Raw genomic sequence first — 10802 nt, forward strand, 5'->3', positions numbered from 1 at the left:
ATTTCGGAAATTCCTTCTCCGAAACATTTGCTTCAACGAAAGCTTGGTGATGACTCTCCCTCTGGATTATTGCACACCGGGACAACGTTACATACGGTATTTCTGTTTCCTCACTTCGGAGTAGAAATAGGAAAAAGAAAAAACCAATCAACATCATTGGATACAAACGAAGTCACAAATGTTATATTATTAGTTTCTTTCTAATGTTATATTATTAGCTTCTCAACCGGATGATGGGGGAGGAGCGTTCCAGATAAGATTTTGTTGATAAAATTTATCGGTAATAGATATTCAAAATATTCCCTTTCTTCAAAATAGAAGAAAATGCTCATCTACAAACGCAAAAGAATACGTTGTGAGAATTCTAGATCTAGAACTGAACTGAAAATAGTCAATACCACTACTTAAAAACGGCTTCATCTATGCAGATTGCACCATATGTGTTTGAACAGGTGTAAACAGCAAAAGCACTCGCATGTTACGAAAATCTCTTTCCAAAAGATTTGTGCCGGTGATTTTTGAGACTTTTACATAAGAATTTATATTTTTTCATTTAGGAAAATCATCTGGCAAATTTACACACGCACACACACACACACACACACACACACACACACACACACACACACACACACACACACACACATATATATATATATATATATATATATATATATATATATATATATATATATATATATATATATATATATATATATATATATATGTATATGGATCAAAACAGTTTGATTCAAATTCCTTGGTACTCTGAGTTTCAAGCTTGATGTTAATCTTCAGCCATAGCCCATGGCCAAAGATTAGCACCACGCTTCAAACTCAGAGTACCAAGGAGTTTGAATCAAACTGTTCTGATCGATATATTAACTCCTAATAAAAATGTCGAATGCCCTTCTTTCGTTTGTCTACTCACTCGTGTATGTGTATATATATATATATATATATATATATATATATATATATATATATATATATATATATATACATACATACATACATACATACATACATATATACATGTGGTGGTGGTGGTTGTCTACTCCTTAAACAGAGTTTGACCACCTCCTGCACCTACACCTTAGCCCTTTCATGGCGTCTGATGTGGCTTTTTAAACCAGACAGTGTTTTGAAAAAACACCCACACAGATTGCACCTCTGATTTGCACTACCAATACCTGCAAGTAAGTTCTGCTCATTGTGGATCCTAACATGTCTTTTAAGACCCCCATTGGATTTGCAAACCCTCTGGCACACACCGCATTCAAACGTGTGCACAGACATATAATCAGAATAGCTGGGTGAGGTTTGTTTTCCATGGGTTCGCAGGTGAGATTTGAGGCCAGCCAAGGACAGACATGGTCTGTCACAGACTGTGCACACAAAAAGGTCCTTGTCATTCACCTTCTCAGTCTTCACACACATTCCCTCTAGCTCTGTCTGGCCTCTCTCCACGGTTGAGAAGCTAATAATATAACATTTGAACAGTGAATCGGGTGTTATGACGTATAGCTACATTGTATTATTTGTTCCTTTCTTATGGGCGGCAGAATCGGCACACGAGGAGTATGAAGTAAATAACTCTTCTTTATAAACATGTTTTTCGGTCATTTTCTGATGAACAACGCTGCAGCTTCTGCGTACCAAATTCAGTCACAAGTCTGTGGTTGACCTAGGGCTATAGTAGGAAACACTTGCTCAAGGTACCATGCAGAGTAATTGAACGTGGAATCATGCGGTTGGGAAGCAAACTTCTCAACCACACAGTCATTCTTGTATCTAATGTGCGTGTGCATGCGTTTACATTTGTAGTAGTAAAGGGTTGCGCAAAAAACATACTTCATTTGGTAAGCGAAAGATTACTGAATCTTTTGATACCCCATTCGTCAAAATCGGCAACTCAGTTTTCAAATCCATACGCGCAAACACATTCGAAACATACGCACGCGCGAGCACACACACACACACACACACACATAAACTCTGTTTTATATAGATAGATAGATAGATAGATAGATAGATAGATAGATAGATAGATAGATAGATAGATAAACTATCGTTTCATAGACATATAAATACACACTTTTACTGGCGTATACACATTCACCCACATATACTCAGTTACGCAGTTACACACACACACACACACATACACACACACACACGCCTATATACACGCACACACACACACATATATACACCAAAAACATGCTTTCATCATTAAACATAGTCACACGTCTACACAGTTACGGCACTTTCATATGTGCACACACGCATACACGCACACCATGCACGTAAACACGCACATTCACATACACCATACACGTACATACATACACACATACACATATTCAATTGCATTTGAACAGTGAATCGGCTGTGAGGAACCGAAATTTGAATGAGCCATTGTCACAACTGTGCATATGGACATATGTGCGTGCGTGTGTGTGTGTGTGTGTGTGTGTGTGTGTGTGTGTGTGTGTGTGTGTGTGTGTGTGTGTGCATACATATGTGTGTATGCCAGTATATGTGTGTTAGTGTATTTTTTGTCTGTGGAGAGAGGCCAGACAGAGCTAGAGGGAATGTGTGTGTGGAAACTATCTGTGTGCGTGTATGTGTACGAATGTGTGAGTGTGTGTGTGTGTGCATATTCTCTATGTATATGTGTGTTAGTATCTACATACGTGTCTATACGTATGTCTTTCTATGTATGTGTGTACAGAATGCGTGTAGGATGTGTCTACGTATCTATGTGCATGTATGTACGTATATATGTCTATGTTTGTATGCGTATATGTGTGTATATCTGTATGTGTCTGAGTATGCTATCTCTGTGTCTGTGTGTGTGTCTCTGTGTGTGAGTATGTGCATGTATGTAATTGTGTGATTTATGCTATTTAGCAGTTATAGATATTTGGTTACCGACGATAAGATCCTATATTGTGTTCTCACTGTGAAATTGTCTCCAACAGCCGTGCAAGTAGCCGTACCAGTATGCGTGCCAATTAGCCGTGCCAACAGCAGATATTTTACACAGATTACCTTCTACTATATCAATTCATTAGTTCGATCGTAGTAAATGAATTACGTAGTTTCTGTTTTGGCTATTTGCCCGGTTAATGGAGCATCATATCACGCTTTTACGGTTTCACGGTTTACATGATGGACACGGCGCTTAATGGAAATGATTGATGTCAAGTACGGTCAATAAGCGATGTTCTTTTTAGTGGCTTCAGTGGAGTTTGTTTCGTATTCTTTAACTTCAACAAGAATATGAGAAATATTTCTTAATGTAGTTGGTTAAATAAGGCAGCGATGGGGAATTAATCAGTAGAGCGACAGCTTATTAAATTTCTTGCATTATTTAATTAAGTCTCATTACATATACATTACAAAATATTCTCTCGAGACTAACCCTGCTTTTGGAAGTGGTTCCCTGGACGGGTGGGGATATGAAGATTCTTATGAGAGATCTTATGAAAATTTCTTATGCCATTTCCATCTGTCGGATTATTATGGAAATTTGGGGTTCTTGTGGTGGTCCTTTAGGATTTTCTATTACTGAAATTGCTTATATGTAGTTGATATTGGTTTACATTTTTTGATTTTTATTTTATTTTATTTTTTTTTATCAAATTTGTGGAATTTACTATAGTGGAATATACCGTGGTGGAATTTACCTATGGTGAAATTTACTATGGTGAAATTTTCCGTGGTGGAATTTACCTCGAACCGTATATATATACATATTTCTCGTATAGGCTTTGTTTCTCTTCGGGCCGACCCAAATCTAAATATGCTCTCGCCAACCTAGAAAAATGTGTATTATTTTTATTAACAAGTTTAATAATTTTTACCGTTTGTAATGTTCGCTCTTTATGTTTGTTCAGTGTTATTAGTTGGTGTTTGTCTCTTTTGTTTTCTTTTTTCTAAGCTGGAAGTTGCAGCTGTTACGAACTACACACTGGGTATCCAGTTGATTATTCATTTCAAGTTTGTTTATTGTGTAGGGATTCTCAACCATATTTTGCCTATGAACTCCACTGATCCCTATTTTGCTCAAGTAGACCCTCATAGCCATTCGATGTGTAAAAAAAAAACGTATTGTACATTTATAATTAAATATTATTAGGAACTGTATAAAAAAATTGATAAAATATTTTGTGTATTGTAGAAATATAACCAATTTATTGCACAGAAATTTTAACGAGAAAATTTTATATGGACTCCCAAGGGTCAAATGAACCCAGGTTAAGGACCAGTAATGTAGATAATATAAGACTGTGGTCTGTATACAAGCTATAAGGATTTGAATTTATCCTTTTTTTGTATTAGCTGTAGTTTGTTACGATCTTTTTATTGAAGATTAAAAGCCAAGGCAGTGCTAGCATAAACCATGATGGATCGAATATACAATACACTAAAGTATTTTTTCTCTGAAATGCTGTACGCCACTCTATCTGTACTGTAAAATACTGCACACTACTATATTTGCACTCTATGATACTGTACATAGTATATATGTACTCTAATATATTGTACACTGCTGCATCTATACTTTAATAAACTGGTTGCTTCTATGTGTAGACCAAATATGATTCCTGTTAGTGCCCTATGTTTGTGCATTCTTTTACTTTCCTAACAACCTTCATCCCTCTCCGTCCTCATTGATATCAGTTTATTTCTCTCAGTATCAGATCTACCAAAGACTAACTTTCGTCCAGTTCGATAAAATTAATACTGTTAAGCTTGACATCAACATAATATTTTACTGTACTTCGTATAGATCCAGATTCTTGTAGCTAAGCTACTTACTTATGGTCATCACGCATTTCTCGTCTTTTGACTTGGAAGCTTCTTGTCAGATCGCACCATTGCAACGTGTGTTGATGCGACTTTCTCTAATTCAACGCTTTACCTATTTAGACACTCTGGTGTACCCTAAAATTCAGTTTTGCTACCCACTTCCTTCTTCTGATACGCCAACGTCCTTTTCAACGTCACCTATAATAATGTTCACTTCTATACAGCTTATACCATTTTTCATCCCTTCTCAATCCAACGCACAGAAACGCTATCGTCATGTAATCTAGACAACAATCTAGATTTCTCACATCAAACTTACACTGTTACATATAAATAAATCTCAAAAACATTCTCTACGACGGCCATGGCAGTATAATCTCCTTCAACATCAAAAAGACACTATCCCTACACCCTAGTCTTGGACAACACGAAACGAGAACCCTTACAATCTCTGATGATCGTTGTTATTACATTCATAATGTAACAGAAGCTTTGTCCCAAAACTTATGTGGCGATATTAGTGTTATAGCGAGGTGCAAAACTGTTACCCTTGATATTGTATATCATGAATAGATTATAATATTTAAAAAAAAAAACTATACTGATATGTTGATTTTGGTACATGCTGTTTGTGGATTTGCACAGGATTGAGTATATGTATCTAAACATGGTTATTAGTTCCAGCTATAGCTTTGTTATAGAGCAAGATTTCTAGATAATTGATTTAGTGTTGAAGTAGTAGTGGAGTTAATGTTTTGAAAATGGTAGGTGGATATGACTATGATGAAAGGTTGTTTACAGTAATTTGGGTGAAGCGTTATGTGATATCAAATTAGATATTAAAAAAAAGGTCTTGTTAAGGTCGAACAATGCAAAAGGAAATACAAAAGTGAAAACAGAACATTTGTATTTCTTTCATATTTCAGGGTTAGGACAGCTTCACCAGGATATGTGGAGAAATGGGAGATGGAACTAATCTATAACCGTTGCTCAGATATGTCGGAGAAGAAAGTAACATGCGCAGATTTGTGTTGTTATAGCAGCTTCATATAATTCTTAACTATTGCTAAATACTGGTTTCAACTTATTAATTAGGATAGCTTCCTTGATTCGAAGATTCTGTGTATATTTAACAGTGGTGTGATAGGTTTATGTAAGTATATCTTGTACACAATAGCGGAGATAACGAATATTTTCGGTATTACGTGCGAGAAGCCATTGATTCCCGAGGTATTGCTATTGTACCCTGTCTATGCCTGACCTCCCGAGATCTACTGTATTTCTTTTATCAGCGTTCTGTGTTGTACTTTTAAGGTAGTGTTTGATATTTTTTTACGGGAAGATAGATTATTCCAGAAATTGCTACGATTTTCAGTGTTTCTACTCTCAACTATCATGTGGAAGCGTAAGGTGAAATTAATCGCAGGACAAAAGTAGATATATTTTGTATGAGAACCCAATAATAAATTTATGTCGACTCAACCATACACGAAACTCTTCTTTGAAAAGTAGAATAGGGGTATCCAAGTTATAAATTTCGTCACAAAATCTGTTGCTAGAAGGAATTACGATAATAAAATATTACAATTCGTACTTGTGGAACTACTTTGGGATTGATAAATATGATAGGAGAGGGTTAACTTTTATCATCATCATCATCATTATTATTAACATTATAAGTAGGAACAGCAGCAAGAAGATCTTTTTCGTCATCATCTTCATCTTCATCAGCAGCAGCAGCAACAGCCGAAACCGCAGCAACAGGAATAGTAACATCCTCTTCATCGTCATTGTCACCATGATCGATGGTAATAGTAGCAGAAGCAGCAGAAGCGGCAGCGGCAGCAGCAGCAGCAGCAGCAGTAGAAGAAGGAGAAGTCACCGCTGCAACAACAGCATCCTCTTCATCGTCATCGTTATTGTCATCGCCACTAGCAGCAGCATCAACACCACTACCAACAGTCTCCTGTTCTTCATTGTTATCATCATTATCGTTATAAAGATCAATTAGCAGAAAAGATTTCAATCTCAAAAACAACCAGCGGCTATTGCGAATTCTACGACTGCTCCACACTCAAACACTGAAAGCACTAAAAGAAAACTAGCATTGTTTACTATGGCGTCATTAGAAATTGGATCAATCTCGGTTCATTGGAACTGTCGCCTTAAACTATTCAATAATTTAACTAGAAGAATGGTAGTTTGCAGTCAAAGTTAATTGAAATCCAAAACACACTAACAGGAGATGCTAAAACAATCATAAACTACTTCAAAAACATTCTTGAAATCCATGGAGAAATAGGAAATTGCGTTCAAGAGTATTAACTGTTCCGCGTAATGGAAGAATGTGTTCGGATATTTAAAAAGAAAACAGTTATTCGTATATTTTCAGTTGTGATTGGAAAGCAATAGAGTCGTTGTATTTGTGGTGTTGGGAGTGACAGTGGCGTGTGGAATGTCACAGGATGTCCGTTTCTCACCGATGATTTTATCTTTCGCCAATCTATATTGTCAAAAGATACACAAACGCACATAACTTTAATATATGTTTCTATGCATTTAATATATATATAATATATATACATACAAATGTAATTCCCTCCCAAATAAATTGCACTTCGTATTTCGAGGCTCCGATGAAACTATAAGGTGTTATTCAGGTGCACTCAACAATGAGTCCACTCCATCTTATAGCAGAAACAGCTGTAAGCTAATGAAGTTCAAAGAATAATCATTTATTCCTTTGTTATCTATTTTTCTTATTACCGTTCTATACTCGTCTAACACTTCGCTCTGAAGCATACGTATGTTGAGTTCTACACCAGGTTATCAGTCTTGAAATGCCTAGGCGAAATATTAAAGCATGTATATTTATACATATATATTAAAGGAAAACAGCTAACCACTACACATGTACATTACAATGATTATCTTCTTTTAAAAGTGAAACTGGTATGTAATTATGTGTTTTGAAACAATATGATTTATTTACAGTACAAAAGTAATTGTGACTGTCTTTTCATTTTTTCATTGTTTAGTCATTTTCTGTTCAATGACATACGAAATATTTTTAATTTGATATATACACGTGTGTGTGTTTAATAGTCGATCATATTGTTACCAGTAGTCTTGTTTAGTATTTTGTAATTAAAATTGATGGGAAAATAGAAGCAAATATATTCAGCAGAGTATTTAACTTTGAAAAGAGGAAAATCTTTTTCGCAAATGGTCTCAAATTTTAGCACAAGACCAAGAATTTCGAGGGAGGAGAAAACTAATTTACATTGAACCCAGTGTTAAACTGATATATTATTTTATCGGTCCCGAAAGAATAAAACGGATAGTTAAACTCGGCAGAATATGAACTCAGATCGTAAAGACGGGCGAAATGCCGCCAAGTATTTTGCCCGACGTTCTAACGATCCTGCTAGCTCATCGTCTTAGTCTTTTTCGACCAAGTTATGAGTTAAACGAATAAATGACTACATTCATCCAAACCGAAACAAGTGAACCATGCCCACTAAACAGTAGAAGCAGTAGGAAAAACAACATATACTATTTGATTTACATAGAATACTACAAACACACATACATACACGCAGACACTCAAAATGTACATATGTACGAGCATGTGTCATGTGTATACGTGAGTTTCCGTCCACCAAATACTACTTACAAGACTACGATCTACCCGAGGTTATAGTAAAAAATACAAGGTATTGAGTTATGAGATCGAACCTAGAACTTTAGAACCTCATAGATACTTTGTGAAATTCTTCGCTACACGACATTACGTTCATACCAAGTCATCACTAGAAACGTAAAAATCTGTAAAACTTTCCAGAAGTTAATCATTTAAGTATATATGTGCATGTCTAGACATGCAACTATATGCATGAGAATACATACAGAAAACAAAACATACAAGTCTGCAGATGCACAGACTCCAGATACCGCATGTATACACAAATGCATGTAAAATTACTCTGTTGATGTTGGAATTCCTTGGATCTAGGTTAGAAACCGATTCTTTCTCTATTGGCTAGAAATCGTGAAATGAAACTGAATAATGCCATAAACACACACGTACACACGCGCGCGCACGCACGCACACACACACACACACACACGCACACATACACACACACACACACAAGAGCAAGATGAGGGGGCGATCTGGCAGAAGGGATCAACTTTGCCTTTCATCTTTTCAGGGTCGACGAAATAAATACCAATTGTGCACTCGTCTCAATGCAATCGAGCAGCTTCCTTCTCCAAAATTTTGGCCCCGTGCCTATTGTGGAAATAATTTAAGAACAAGACTAAAGCAGAAATGTTGCTTCGCAGAATTTCTTCCGGCTTTTTACGTTGAGTTCAAATCCTGCTTAAGTCGGATCTGCTTTTAATCATTTTGGAATTAACAAAATGAAGTACTGGGGTTGATGCAATTGGTTAAAGCCCTCCTCCTAAAAGTGCAGGCGCTATGCCAACATTTGAAACCATTTAAAAAGAAATCAACAATTTTTAAAGGGAAGGGCATTAGTCGATATTGGTGACCTTAGGAGTTGACTAATATTTTTTTCTATTTTATCGAATCCCGGATTCGATAAAATGTTGAATTTGGTGGAATTTGAACTCAGAACGTAAAATGACGAAACAAATACCGTAATGCACTGCTCTCGACACTCTAAAGATTCTGCCAGCTTCTATTATTTAGAAATGAATAACTGGTACAGACGTGGCTGTGTGGTAAGAAACTTCCTTCCCAACTACATGTTTCTGGGTTCAGTCCCACTGTGTGGCACCTTGGGCAAGTATCTTCTACTATAGCCCCCGGGCTGACCAAAGCCTTCTGAGTAGATTTGGTAGACGGAAACTGAAAGAAGCTCATCGTATATATATATATATATATATATATATATATATATATATATATATATATATATATATATATATATACATACATATGATTAAGATTCAGTTGAATTAGTTACTTAAATTGAGACACCTTGTTAGGTCGATCTAATTTTCTCACCCAAACAATATAAGGTGAATATCAAACTCTGTGCAGAAGTGTTTGCACTTGATATTCTTGCAGTGTATGCAGATAACACGACCCAGTTTACTGAAGGGATCCTCTCTTGGTTGTTCAGAATTGTACATTATGTAAAAATACTTTCTATAATATTTCCGAAGTGCAGATTCCAAGTAGGTGAATAAGATATGAGTAACAAAGATGTACAAGTGTCAATTCATTACGGCCGTTTCAAGTGACTCTTTCAATTGATTAATGAAAACGTTACATCATTGCAAAGAAACTGTTTTCGTCAGATGTCTGCAGTCATCTGACGAAAACGGTTCATTTGCAATGGTGTAATGTTTTCATTAATCAATTAAAGGAGTCACTTGAAACGGCCGTAATGAACTGACACCTGTACATCGTTGTTTCTCATTTGTGCGTGTGTGTGTCTTTGTGTCTGTGTTTGTCCCTCCCCTCCACCGCTTCACAACCGACGTTGGTGTGTTTACGTCCTCGTAAATTAGTAGTTCGGCAAAAGGGCCGATATAATAAGTACTAGGCTTTAAAAAAGTAAGGTACTGGAGTCGATTCATTATTCGACTAATAATTTTTCTTCAAGGTAGTGCCCCAGCATGGCCGCAGTCTCATGACTGAAGCAGATAAAAGATAAAAGGCAGAACCTATGAGCAACAATATCGACAATAACAACAATAAAAACAACAGTTGTAACTGCAACAACAACAACAACAACAACAACAACAGTAGCAGCAGCATCAACACCAGCAATCACTTTACTTCATAAAATTCTCTTTTGTTTTAGAATTGTAGAAATTTTTGTGGTTGATCTACAATATACAGCAACACCAGCACTGCCATTAACACCACCAACACTCGTCACACCACTACCAATACATCTATCTCCACCTGGCTCCTCTCTTCTTCTTCCCCTCCTCTTTAACCT

At 36.2% G+C, this 10802-nt stretch overlaps 1 long non-coding RNA gene across 4 annotated transcripts in view; it reads right to left on the bottom strand.

Moving 5' to 3' along the window:
- The window catches only part of LOC106881658 (uncharacterized), a 197742-nt gene that overhangs the window by 141793 nt on the left and 45147 nt on the right, over positions 1 to 10802 (bottom strand). The window contains exon 4 of one of the 4 annotated variants that reach the window (XR_016242227.1): positions 7141 to 7665. The exons of the other annotated variants lie outside the window; for them this stretch is intronic. This is a non-coding gene — a long non-coding RNA (uncharacterized LOC106881658). Of the gene's footprint in view, positions 1 to 7140; positions 7666 to 10802 lie in introns of those variants that run through there. 4 annotated transcript variants of the gene reach the window in all.

Source organism: Octopus bimaculoides, chromosome 6 (assembly GCF_046866305.1).
Source record: "Octopus bimaculoides isolate indiv1 chromosome 6, ASM4686630v1, whole genome shotgun sequence".
Taxonomy (NCBI): Eukaryota; Metazoa; Mollusca; class Cephalopoda; order Octopoda; family Octopodidae; genus Octopus; species Octopus bimaculoides.